A 13,259-nucleotide genomic window follows, 5' to 3' on the forward strand; every position below is an offset into this window, starting at 1 on the left:
TCTAATGCCCGGGGGGGACTGGATACTAATAGGGCCAGTCAATTGATCCTAGACAGCTTAAAGGATCTGTCAAACTCTGTATCCACCTCATTAGATATAACAAAATACCTGGATCAAGAAGTCACCAGCCTGCTAATAAATGGGACTAAAATAAAGGCACTGGAGGAGAGTTGTTGGAGAGCAGGACAAACTTTGGCTATCACCACACAGGGAATTGTAACCGATCTCCTTGATGGCCGGGTCCACCCAGCCCTTATGGAAGTGGTGGGACCCTATCTCCCCAGTACCCCTCTGTGGGCATGGGGAAACAGAGAATCAATGAGAGTCCAAAGACCAGTTTGGACAGGTAACAGTATACTCTTTAACCTTCTGGTACCTCTGGGCATCCCTCATTTACAGCAAGCTAGGATGGTAACCTCCCTGCCAGTATGGAAGAGGGGTCATGTTATTAAAACAGAAGGCATTACATACGTCGAGGTCGCTGGGAGAGCATTGTATCCTAGTGAATGTTGCACCCCCTCTGATAAGGAAATTCTGTGTACATGCCCACATAATGTTCTAACGAATCTGTCTAGGTTCGAAGTGGCCATTACTGAGAAACTGGCGCACACGGAGCTGGTCCAGATGAACGATACCTACTGGTGTGTGACTGCCCAGAACCACTCCATCGAGCTAAATGGAAAGCCCTGTCCCTTGAGACACCCATCCGTGTGCATGACAGTCCCCTGAAGGGCAACCCTGACTGTTGACGGGACGCGGCTCCACCGTACTCCGCCCATGATGGGTGACCTAACCTGGGATCCGGAATGGCACTACGGCAGTAAGTATCTAGAGGAGGGTCTACAGGCCCTGCAGGCGAAGATCGAGGAGTTGGTGGCCGAGGCCCAGAGGCATACTGGGGAAGGCCGTCTGAGCTACACTCGGATAGGGGAAACCGTGGACCAGGCTGATGTGAAGTACTCGAAGGCAAGGAACCCGGCAGTGGAGGTTAAAGCGATGATTATGGGCGATGCCATCTCAGGTGATACGGTCCCCTAGGAATGGATCTGGGTGGTATTTTGTCAAGTTATGTGGGGAGTGTTATCCTGACGTTCCTGATGGTACTGGTGCTTTACCGGCGACTCCGCAGTAGGCTGGGTATATTAAAATTAGTATATTTGACCTGGTGGGTTAGGGAACCCTAGGGTCAAGAGGAGGGACTGAAGGGTTAAAATTCATGTGCTGTTATATAACAACTTGGTATATTGATTGTGTCAGCTCTCTTACAGGCCCAAAAGTCCAGAGTTTGGTCAAGAGACCAGAGGCCTAGCAAATAATGATTAGCTAAGAGAAGCAGAATAAACAAAAGATAACCTTGCTTTGTGTTAAGATAGTCTGGTCAGCAAAAATTGCCAGTTGTTGGGACAATAATTGTGTCTTATTCAAAGTTGCAAAACAAAACAAAGAAGCCCTGTTTCTGTTGTGTTTGTTTCTTTGTAAGGAAATGTTCTTCCCACACACCAACCTTGAGTTTATGAAAGGTTCAAGCATGTCAGTATAAGATATGGCCTCCTCCCACTTCCCTTTCCCAGGGACCAATGTCTGCCTTAAAATGAGCAACTTGAAAGACAATCTTTATTGTCATATACTTTCACTGTTTCTTTGCTTTATCCCCTAGATATGTATCTGTTGGACAATCAAAGGAGTTGCTTCATTCCTATGGACCCGAAATCAGAATTCAACATATATATTTTATGCTAATACATTTCATTACAGTATTAATTAAATGTTAACTTGCTAACTTGAGACCATGGGCGGAGACATTATGTAACCTTTTAACCATTGGCTACTGTGCTATCTTGTCTTGCTGCTAGAACCTATCCGGGGGTGTGGAACTGCCTACCCCATCACTTTCCCCGGCCCATGGAAAATCCATATATTCCAGTGTAATCAACTGATTGACCGTGTCTCTGAGCCTAATAAGCAAGGTAACACTCCGTCAGCGCTGTACGTAATAAACTCCTATGCTTGACTTCTACACGGTGTGGATTTATGTCCTTCAAAACCCTTCGTTTTACTCTTAACATTTCTTGCTAGCCTCAACTCCAAGTGTGATTTGACCTTTCTGATTTCACTCCTGCATGCCTGAGCAATATGTTTATACTCCTCCCTGGTCATTTGTCCAATCTTCCACTTCTTGTAAGCTTCTTTTTTGTGTTTAAGATCAGCAAGGATTTCACTGTTAAGCCAAGCTGGTCGCCTGCCATATTTACTATTCTTTCTACACTTCGGGATTGTTTGTTCCTGCAACCGCATTAAGGATTCTTTAAAATACAGCCAGCTCTCCTGGACTCCTTTGCCCCTCGTGTTATTCTCCCAGGGGATCCTGCCCATCAGTTCCCTGAGGGAGTCAAAGTCTGCTTTTCTGAAGTCCAGGGTCCATATTCTACTGCTCTTCTTTCTTCCTTGTGTCAGGATCCTGAACTCGACCATCTCATGGTCACTGCCTCCCAGGTTCCCATCCACTTTTGCTTCCCCTACTAATTCTTCCCGGTTTGTGAGCAGCAGGTATAGAAGAGCTCTGCCCCTAGTTGGTTCCTCCAGCACTTGCACTAGGAAATTGTCCCCTACACTTTCCAAAAACGTCCTGGATTGTCTGTGCACTGCTGTATTGCTCTCCCAGCAGATATCAGGGTGATTAAAGTCTCCCATGAGAACCAGGGCCTGCGATCTAGTAACTTCTGATAGTTGCCGGAAGAAAGCCTCGTCCGCCTCATCCCCCTGGTCTGGTGGTCTATAGCAGACTCCCACCATGACATCACCCTTGTTGCTCACACTTCTAAACTTAATCCAGAGACTCTCCGGTTTTTCTGCAGATTCGTACTGGAGCTCTGAACAGTCATACTTCTCTCTTACATACAGTGCAACTCCCCCACCTTTTCTGCCCTGCCTGTCCTTCCTGAACAGTTTATATCCATCCATGACTGTACTCCAGTCATGTGAGTTATCCCACCAAGTTTCTGTTATTCTAATCACATCATAATTCCTTGACTGTGCCAGGACTTCCAGTTCTCCTTGCTTGTTTCCCAGGCTTCTTGCATTTGTGTATAGGCACTTAAGATAACTCGCTGATTGCCCCACTTTCTCAGTCTGAGACAGGAGTCCTCCCCTCTTGCACTCTCCTGCTCGTGCTTCCTCCCGGTATCCCATTTTCCCACTTACCTCAGGGCTTTGGTCTCCTTCCTCTGGTGAACCTAGTTTTAAGCCCTCCTCACTAGGTTAGCCAGCCTGCTTGCGAAGATGCTCTTCCCGCTCTTTGTTAGGTGGAGCCCGCCTCCTTCTTGGAACACCATCCCATGGTCAAAGAATCCAAAGCCTTCTCTCCAACACCACCTACGTAGCCATTTGTTGACTTTCACAATTCGATGGTCCCTACCTGGGCCTTTTCCTTGCACAGGAAGGATGGACAAGAACACCACTTGCACCTCAAACTCCTTTTTCCTTCTTCCCAGAGCCACGTAGTCTGCAGTGATCCACTCAAGGTCATTCTTGGCAGAATCATTGGTGCTCACGTGGAGAAGCAGGAAGGGGTAGCGATCCGAGGGCTTGATGAGTCTCGGCAGTCTCTCTGTCACATCGTGAATCCTAGCTCCTGGCAAGCAGCACACTTCTCGGTTTTCTCGGTCAGGGCAGCAGATAGATGACTCAGTCCCCCTGAGGAGGGGGTCCCCGACCACCACCACCTGCATCCCCATGCTGCACCCCATGGACCCCTGTGTCCCAGTGCCCCTGCCATGGTGCTGTGCCTGCCTCCCTAGGGCCTTGTCTTTACTAGGAGAAGAGACGTTTTCTTGCCATGTGTTACACAGAACACGGTGACTAACAGGAGCTAACATCTGAGGGCACGTCTTCACTACTCGCCGGCTCGGCGGGTAGCAATCGATCTATTGGGGATCGACTTATCGCGTCTAGTGAAGACGCGATAAAATCGATCCCTGATCGCTCTGCCGTCGACTCCGGAAATCCACTGTGGCAAGAGGCGGAAGTGGAGTCGACGGCGAAGCGGCAGATGTCGACTCGCCGCCGTCCTCACAGCCAGGTAAGTCGACCTAAAATAGGCAACTTCAGCTACGCTATTCACGTAGCTGAAGTTGCGTATCTTAGGTCGACCCCCCTCCCCCCCCCCGTAATGTAGACCTAGCCTGAGTGAAGATGAGGCAGGTGTCAGTTTAACATGAGTTAGCTGGTCAAGTTAAAGACAAGGCTCCCCACTAGGCTGTCCCTTGACCTGTTAACGTGGGTGGAGATTACACGTGGCCTTGTCTTCAGTAGGGTTTTAGCACATGTTCCCTGACACACTGTGAGAAACACCTGTTGTCCAGTGTGGACACCCCCTACACCAGCAGACTGGCTGTGCTGAGTCAGGCTGAGAGCACCAGAAAATGAAAGTAGCCACTATGCGATAGCTATTGGCTTCCCTTTGTGTAGAATAATGAATTACTGCCAGGGATCCATTTCCCACTAAATCATCCTAATCTTCCCCAATGCAAATCCCACAGGGCCGTAGCCTCCTTGCAGACTGAGCTCCAGCCGTATCCATCTCCAGCTCAATCCCGCAGATGGTTTCACAGGAAGTTCAGTCTGTGTTCTTCGCTGGCGATCTTATCAGACCACTGACGCCTTTGGCCACTCTGTGTAGTGCCATTCCTTTGTAAACACGCTTTGGGAGTCATTGGTCCTCTATCCTCATAGATCCACACTAGAAAACGGCCGAAACCAAACCAGTGCTGATGGAAGAGATTGCTGGGGTCAGCTCCAAATATTCTCATTGCTGACCTTGATGGCCACTTAGTATGGAGCAGGTAATGAAGGCAGGTTGCCCCCTTCACACTATTTAGCATCATATTAAAATAAATAAATAAATACAAATCAATGTGGCCAAATTAGGGTTCGAATGAACAAGTGGTTACTAACATTTCAACCTTGCACCTTTCCCCCAATTCAAAGGTGTTAAGGACAGAAGGCTCCATTCTGATCATCTCATCTGGCCTTTGAGAAAGGCTGGGTTAGGAACGTGAGACAGGAGGGGACATTTTAAGAAATGATTGGTTTTTAACCCTATATTTAGCCAATTTTCCCCCAGAAAATTCAGCTGTCCTGTGACGTGTTGTTGTGCCAGAACTGGAGTCTCTGTGTAACGCTCACACCATGGTAGGGGGCAGGTCAGTCCTGCTTTTTGTGCATTTTCCAATCCAGGCTAAGTACAGAATCACGACTAATGACCCCAGAGACACTAGCTGGAGTACAGGTGGATCAGGAGGGTGTTGGTGCCCTCTGCTGGCTCCAGGACTCTTCACACCCCACTCCCAGCATTCAAGATCCCTCTGCCAACAGAATTTTCATTTATCCTATGTTTTACCATAGTGGCCATGGGCATGAACCAGGGTCCCACTGCGCTAGGTGCTGTACAAACACAGAACAGACTATCCCTGGTTTCTTTCTCAGGCTCTATTGAACTGTCTTAGTTGCATTATAGTTTGACCAGCATTGACTGTGATAATGAAGGCGAAAGCCCTGTTATAATGGGGGCTGGGAGGCAGGAACTATGGGGAGAGCTGGTCAAAACCTGAAATTTCTATTTTATGGGGAATTTTAACACATTGAAATTTGCTTTTGATCCAATTCAGAATGAAAACAAATATTTGTTTGTAAATGCCAATAGAGAGAATTTAAAAAAAAAGAAAAAAATTATTTTAGAAAATATAACCATGTTGACATTTCATTTATTTTAGTATATTTTTTTACATGATTTCTTGTATTTCACTGCCACTACTGACATATCCAAATAGACTATATAAAATATTTTCTTTTATAAAATCATTAAGGGCAGCTGCTACTTAGGTACCAGTAGAAACATTTTAACTTTCTAGATCAGCGGTTCTCAAACTGTGGGTCGGGACCCCAAAGTGGGCTGCGAACCCATTTTAATGGGGTCACCAGGCTGGCTTAGACTTTCCTGAGGGCTTCAGCGCTAGACGATGGGGCTCAGGTTACAGGCCCCCCTTGGGCTTCGACCCCCCCCCGAGCAGTGGGGCTCAGGTGGCCTTGGACTTTGGTCCCCCCTCCTGGGGACATGTAGTAATTTTTGTTGTCAAAAAGGGGTCATGGTGCAATGATGTTTGAGAACCCATTCTAGATCAAAACATCCCGTCAGCCGCTCGCTCACACAGAGCCACCGGGCTGCCTGAAACTGGCACAGTCGTCATCACAGCCACAACAGAGTGAAACTACACCAGATCACAGCAGCTACAACAGCCCTCCATCAAGAAGGGAACTCATCACACAGAGAGGAGGCAGCCCCAGCTCCTGGGAGACCGCAGGGGGGGTATGGATGAGCCTGGAGTGGGCTCCAGGATGAGGGATAGGCACAGGGAGTTCCCCAACCCAACCAACACCGAGCCCCCCCATCCCCACACCAACTAGTGCAAATCACTGTCCATGCAGCTCAAACGCTATTCATCTCAATGTAAAGGAAGATTTGAGGGGGCTTTTGACCTTTGAACTCTGGAGAAATAGGGGTAGGTAAGGGTACAAGGCCCTGCTCAGAGTGAGCTGTTTGATGCCAGCTCACGCCCTGCGATGGGTCAGAGAATCAGCTCCCTTTTGGGTGAAGGTGCTTGGTTCAGAGGCATCTTTAAGCCCAGCCACCCATGAGCAGAGGGGAAGGCTATGAAGTTTGCATTGGCTGCTCCTGTGCTCTCTGCCACTGGGAGAGATGAACCCTGGGCACTAAGCAGCCAAATTCCCAAGGGAGAAGCCACCAGCACCCGAGGCCCCACCATGTCCCTGTTACACTGTGGTGTGCCACACAGCCACGCAGGAGGTTAGGGCCCACCCAGCAAGTCCTGCAGGCTCCATGGGACAGGCAGAGGGGACTGGCCCAGTCTGTGGAAGCTGGTAGGGGAGGGGTCTCCAGGCCAACTCTGTCTCTTAGGCCTGGTCTACACTAGGCGTTTATGTCCAATTTAGCGCCGTTACATCGAATTAACCCTGCACCCGTCCACACCACGAGGCTATTTAGTTCGACATAGAGGGCTCTTAAATTCGACTTCTGTACTCCTCCCCAATGAGGGGAGTAGTGCTAAATTCGACATGGCCATATCGAATTAGGCTTGGTGTGGATGGAAATCGACGCTAATAGCTCCGGGAGCTATCCCACAGTGCACCACTCTGTTGACGCTCTGGACAGCAGTCCGAGCTCGGATGCTCTGACCAGCCACACAGGAAAAGCCCCGGGAAAATTTGAATTCCTTTTCCTGTCTGGGCAGTTTGAATCTCATTTCCTGTTTGGACAGCGTGGCAAGCTCAGCAGCACTGGCAACGATGCAGAGCTCTCCAGCAGAGATGGCCATGCAATCCCAGAATAGAAAGAGGGCCCCAGCATGGACTGATCGGGAAGTCTTGGATCTCATCGCTGTGTGGGGCGATGAGTCCGTGCTTTCCGAGCTGCGCTCCAAAAGACGGAACGCAAAGATCTATGAGAAGATCTCTAAAGCCATGGCAGAGAGAGGATACAGCCGGGATGCAACGCAGTGCCGCGTGAAAATCAAGGAGCTGAGACAAGGCTACCAGAAGACCAAAGAGGCAAACGGACTATCCGGATCCCAGCCCCACACATCCCGTTTCTACGAGGCACTGCATTCCATCCTAGGTGCGGCCGCCACCACTACCCCACCACTGACCGTGGACTCTGAGGATGGGATATTGTCCACGGCCGCTTCCTCGGACATGTTAGAGGACGGGGAAGATGAGGAAGGAGATGAGGCGGACGAGGCAGTCGGCAGCGCTTACCAAGCTGATTTCCCCGACAGCCAGGAGCTCTTCATCACCCTTACAGAGATCCCCTACCAACCCTCCCCAGCATTTAACCCGGACACAGAGTCAGGGGAAGGATCAAGCAGTAAGTGTTTTAAACATCTAAACATTTATTTTTAACAAAACTGGAATATTAAGAATAAGAACAATGTGTTCTTCATGATTTCTTAACCCTGGGCGCTTAAGTATTCAGTTCCAACTATTTAAAAAAAATCTAACAGTGTCCGGTTGTGCATGATTCTGCTGCCCAAGCTGCTCCACTCTTTAGTCCCTGCCACTGCAGCTATATTAAAATGCGGTCTATATGACCGGGGATGGAGCTGAAATCCTCCACGGACATCTCGAGGAAGCTCTCCTGGAGGTAATGGGAAAGCCTGTTCATCAGGTTCCTGGGGAGAGCGGCCTTAGTGGGTCCTCCGAAGTAGGAGACGTTCCCGCGCCAGGAGATCCTCAAGTACTCAGGGATCATTGCCTTGCACAGCATGGCGGCATAGGGCCCTGGTCTTTGCAGGCTTTCCCGAAGCATCCTTTCCTTCTCGCTGTCCGAGATCCTCATGAGTGTGATGTCGCTCATGATGACCTGCTTTGAATTAGGTAGGGGACTGTTAGTATTGGGACTGCTTGCAAGTTCCTTTACAGAACTGTAACCGCTGGTTTACAGCCACGCGGTGGAGGCGGGAGAGGGGCAGCATACAGGGATCTTTCCCTGGGACAGCCGCGAGGGGGTGGGACAGGGCCAGAGTTCATGCTTGGCCGATTGCTGGCAGCAGAGACTGGCATTGCTTTCAATGTGAAAGGAGGCCAGTGGTACTACTACAGTTTTAAGCAGCCACAAGTCTACGGCTTACCATGTCTGCCTGCTACAGAAATTCCTGTGTCCTGCCCCGCTTCCCAGATCGGCAGTGCAAGACCCCAGGCACTGAAGGCGAGGTCCGAAAATTCAACCTTGTCCTGAGTGCGCATGTGATAGGTGCGGTGCATGGTCTTGTTCACAGAGAAAGACTATGTTCTCTGTTCACAACTACATTTGTGTTTCAGAGGAATTCACTACCTTTTTCTCATTCCCACAGCCACATCTGCGACTGTCTCCCAACCCAGCCTGGCATCACACTCCCAGAGGCTAGCGCACATTAGGCGGAGGAAGAAGAAGACGTGAGAGGACATGTTCTCAGAACTAATGGGCTGCTCCCGAGCCCAGGCAGCACAGCAGAACCATTGGAGGGAGAATTTGTCCCAAATGCACTGGACACACATGGAACGTGAGGAGAGGTGGCGGCAGGAAGACCAGCAGGCGACTCAAACGCTGCTTGGACTTCAGAGGGAGCAAACGGACATGCTCCGGCGCCTTGTTGATGTTCTGCAGGAACGGAGGCAGGAGGACAGAGCCCCGCTGCAGTCTATCAGTAACCGCACTCCCCCGCCACCAAGTCCCATACCCCCCTCGCCCAAAGTCCAAAGAAGGAGGGGCGGCAGAGTCCGTGAAAACTCTCACTCCACCCCTGCAGACTGCTCAAGCACCAGAAGGCTGTCATTCCCCAAAATTTGAAAAGTCCTTTTCTGCCCGCCTCCCCCAAGCCCCCGTCCAAGTTTCACCCCCCAGTTTCATGTGTGGTTGTTAATAAAAAATACGTTTCTGTTCATTACTGTTTCAATCATGTTCTTTTGAGGGAGAGTCTGTCTGAAGGGGGGGAAGGGGCTTGGTACTTGGACAGGACAGTCACCTTTAGCAGGGTACAGAGGCGGGGGCAGGTCCAGCAGCAGGGCACATACACAGTGCAGTGACTAGTTACCCTGGTCAGTCTGGGAGGTGGTTTTCATGTTCTGTGCGTGGGGGGGGGGTTGCTCTGTGACTTTGTGGCAGGGGAGGGCAGTTACAGATCTTATGCAGCAGTCCTTGTCCTGGATCACAGAGCCACACAGCAGGGGATCTGTAACCCTCCTCCCCCTGCCATAAAGTCACATAGCCTCCACATACACGCAGTCCCGGTCAGGAGGGCTGGCAGGCTCCGTTCAAACAACCAGTCCGCCACTGCAAATCCTGTCATTCCTGGAGTTTAGAAGGATCATTTGCATCAGTACACTACACCCGCTCCCCACCACAGTCTGCGTCCCAGGTTTAAAACATTCCCGCGAAAACAGTAATAAAGACAACGGTGTTCATTAACAAAATAAAACTGATTTTATTTTTTTGGAAGGGGGTGGAGGGGGTCTGTAACTGGAGAGGATAGTCAACATTAACTGGGTAAAGAAACGGTGGCAGGTTCAGCTTCTCTGTACAGAAACTTAAAAGTCACTGGTTACCCTGCTCACTGTGGAACCTAGCTTTCAAAGCCTCCCGGATGCACAGCGCGTCCCGCTGGGCTCTTCTAATCGCCTGGCTGTCTGGCTGGGTGTAATCAGATGCCAGGCTATTTGCCTCAACCTCCCACCCCGCCATAAAGGTCTCCCCCTTGCTCTCACACAGATTGTGGAGCACACAGCAAGCTGCTATAACAATGGGGATATTGGTTTCGCTGAGATCACAGCGAGTCAGTAAGCTTCTCCATCTCCCCTTGAGACGGCCAAAAGCACACTCCACCACCATTCTGCACTTGCTCAGCCGGTAGTTGAACAGTTCTTTTTCAGTGTCCAGGGCGCCAGTGTAGGGCTTCATGAGCCAGGGCATTAGCGGGTAGGCTGGGTCCCCAAGGATCACTGTAGGCATCTCCACATCCCCAAGACTTATTTTGTGCTCCGGGAAGTAAAGACCTTCCTGCAGCCGTCTAAACAGACCAGAGTTCCTGAAGACGCGAGCGTCATGAACCTTGCCCGGCCATCCGACGTTGATGTTTGTAAAACGTCCCCGATGGTCCACCAGTGCTTGCAGCACCATTGAAAAGTATCCCTTTCTGTTAATGTACTGGCTGGCCTGGTGGTCCGGTCCCAGGATAGGGATGTGAGTTCCATCTATAGCCCCACCACAGTTTGGGAATCCCATCGCGGCGAAGCCATCTATGATGACCTCCACGTTTCCCAGGGTCACTACCTTTGAGAGCAGTACCTTAACGATTGCGTTGGCTACTTACATCACAACAACCCCCACGGTAGATTTGCCCACGCCAAACTGGTTCGCGACAGACCGGTAGCTGTCCGGCGTTGCAAGCTTCCAGAGGGCTATGGCCACTCGCTTCTGGACAGTCAGGGCTGCTCGCATCCGGGTGTCACTGCGCTTCAGGGCAGGGGACAGCAACTCACAAAGTTCAAGGAAAGTCCCCTTCCGCATGCGAAAGTTTCGCAGCCACTGGGATTCATCCCAGACCTGCAGCACTATGCGGTCCCACCAGTCCGTGCTTGTTTCCCGTGCCCAGAATCGCCGTTCCACAACATCCACATGACCCATTGTCACCGTGATGTTCTCGGCGCTGGGTCCCGTGCTTTCTGACAGGCCTGTGCTACTCTCTGACTTCAGGTCCTCACCGCGGTGCCGTAGCCTCCTCGCCTGGTTTATCTGCATCTGCCTCTGGTAAAGGTGGATGATAACCTGCGAGGCGTTGACAACGGCCATAACTGCAGCGATGGTCGCAGCGGGATCCATGCTCGCAGTGCTGTGGCGGCCGCGCTGTCACTGACCGGAAAAGTGCGCAAACTGATTTCCCGCCGGCGCTTTCAGGGAGGGAGGGAGGGCGGTAGTGACGGACGGATGATGACAATTACCCAAAAGCACCCTCGACCCTTTTTTTTTTACTCAGAAGGCATTGGCGGCTCGACCCAGAATTCCAATGGGCAGCGGGGACTGCGGGAACTGTGGGATAGCTGCCCACAGTGCACCGCTTCCAATGTCGACGCTTTCCCCATTAGTGTGGACTCACAAAGTCGAATTACTGTCCTTAGTGTGGACACACACGTTCGACTTTGCAATATCGATTCTACATTTTTGATTTAAGAGAAATCGAAATACCCTCGTAGTGTAGACATACCCTTAGCTGCAGCCCTCACCAGCCTGTGGTGGGTCCATGCAGCCCCACTATGGAAGAAGGAACAAGGCAGATCCCCTGCAGTGCTCCTGAGCACACTGGACAATAGTATCAGGTGCAGCATCACTAACAGGGACAGATACAGTAAAATCACAGATTCACTGGAACAGAAAGGATTATGGACACGCTAACCTGCAAGGTTCTTACTGGGCACCCATGTGAGTTTTAGTTAAAAGCTGCTTTTGCTGATAAGTGGAAATTATAAGGTTTTGCTGTTGCTAAAGAAATTGTTTTAGCCCATTAGGGGTTATGATTGGTTAGATGTAGGGTACAGCCATGCTTTGAGTAAAACAATTGGTGAAGGTATTAATAAGAACTCTCATTTTAACTATATGAGGGTGAGAAAACAAGCTCATTGGAACTTGAGCTGTATTCCCAAATTAAGACCAGAACGACTAGGATTTTTAACCCTTACATGACGTGGAGAAGCCAGAGCCCCAGATGACACAACTCTGACTGGCCATTAGGAAATGTCTGTCTGCTTTATTGGGAGTGATGAGCATTAGATGCTTGGTGTGCGTGTTCTGCTGATCAATTGTTGATTGCTAATAAATACATGAACATGTTTAAAAATATTCACTGTGTGATAAAGACTCTTTCAGTGGAAAAAGATCCTGTTAACCCGTAGAGGGTCATAGCACCCGGAGGGGGAGGAGAGAGCTATAAATTATGAGGGCAAAAGAGGAGGTCTTAAGTGGGATTCCACAGGGATCTGTTCTGGGTCCAGTGTTTAACATCTTTATTAATGACCTGGATGTAGGTATAGAGCATACTTATCAATGTTAAAGATGACACAAAGCTGCGGGGTGGGGGGAAGGAGGTTGCCAACACTTCGGAGGATAGAGCTAAAATTCAGAGGGATCTTGATAAATTGGAGAACTGGGCAACAGACAACAAAATGAAATTCAATAAAGACAAATGTGAGGTGCGCCACGTAGGGAAGAAAAACCAAATGCTCAAATACGGAATGAGGAAAACTGGCTTGGCAGCAGCACTGCTGAGAAGGATCTGGGAGTTGTGGTGTGTGTGTGTTTGTTATTGGAAAGGCTTGAATCATAAAAGATAAAGAGTTCAGGTGTACTAAGTGTTTCTTTCAAACTTTGATACTTATGGTAAATAAACCACAAAAGGCTAAAAAAGGTTTGAATATGTTTATCTATCCATAGGCAGATATGCCTACAAGAACTGTATTTGACAAAACTCATACAAAACTTAAAACTGTTGCCTGAAAGTATTTTTAATGCTAATATTTGCATCTATTTGACATTTTTCTAAATACTTTCTCAAAGTTTCAGATAAATTACATCTTTCTTGGAGACAAGTATCAGAGGGGTAGCCATGTTTTTGTGGATACAGACTAACAACGAGGAGTCCGGTGACACCTTAAAGACT

The 13,259-nt window shown here is 49.4% G+C and overlaps 1 long non-coding RNA gene across 1 annotated transcript; it reads left to right on the top strand.

The window, feature by feature from the left end:
* The first annotated feature begins 690 nt into the window (after positions 1-690).
* LOC135879916 (uncharacterized) lies at positions 691-2,013 on the top strand. Its single transcript, XR_010561481.1, has 2 exons — positions 691-820; positions 1,658-2,013. It is a non-coding gene; the product is annotated as an uncharacterized LOC135879916 (long non-coding RNA).
* The last annotated feature ends 11,246 nt before the right edge of the window (positions 2,014-13,259 follow it).

Source organism: Emys orbicularis, chromosome 6, assembly GCF_028017835.1.
Source record: "Emys orbicularis isolate rEmyOrb1 chromosome 6, rEmyOrb1.hap1, whole genome shotgun sequence".
In the NCBI taxonomy this organism is placed as follows: domain Eukaryota; kingdom Metazoa; phylum Chordata; order Testudines; family Emydidae; genus Emys; species Emys orbicularis.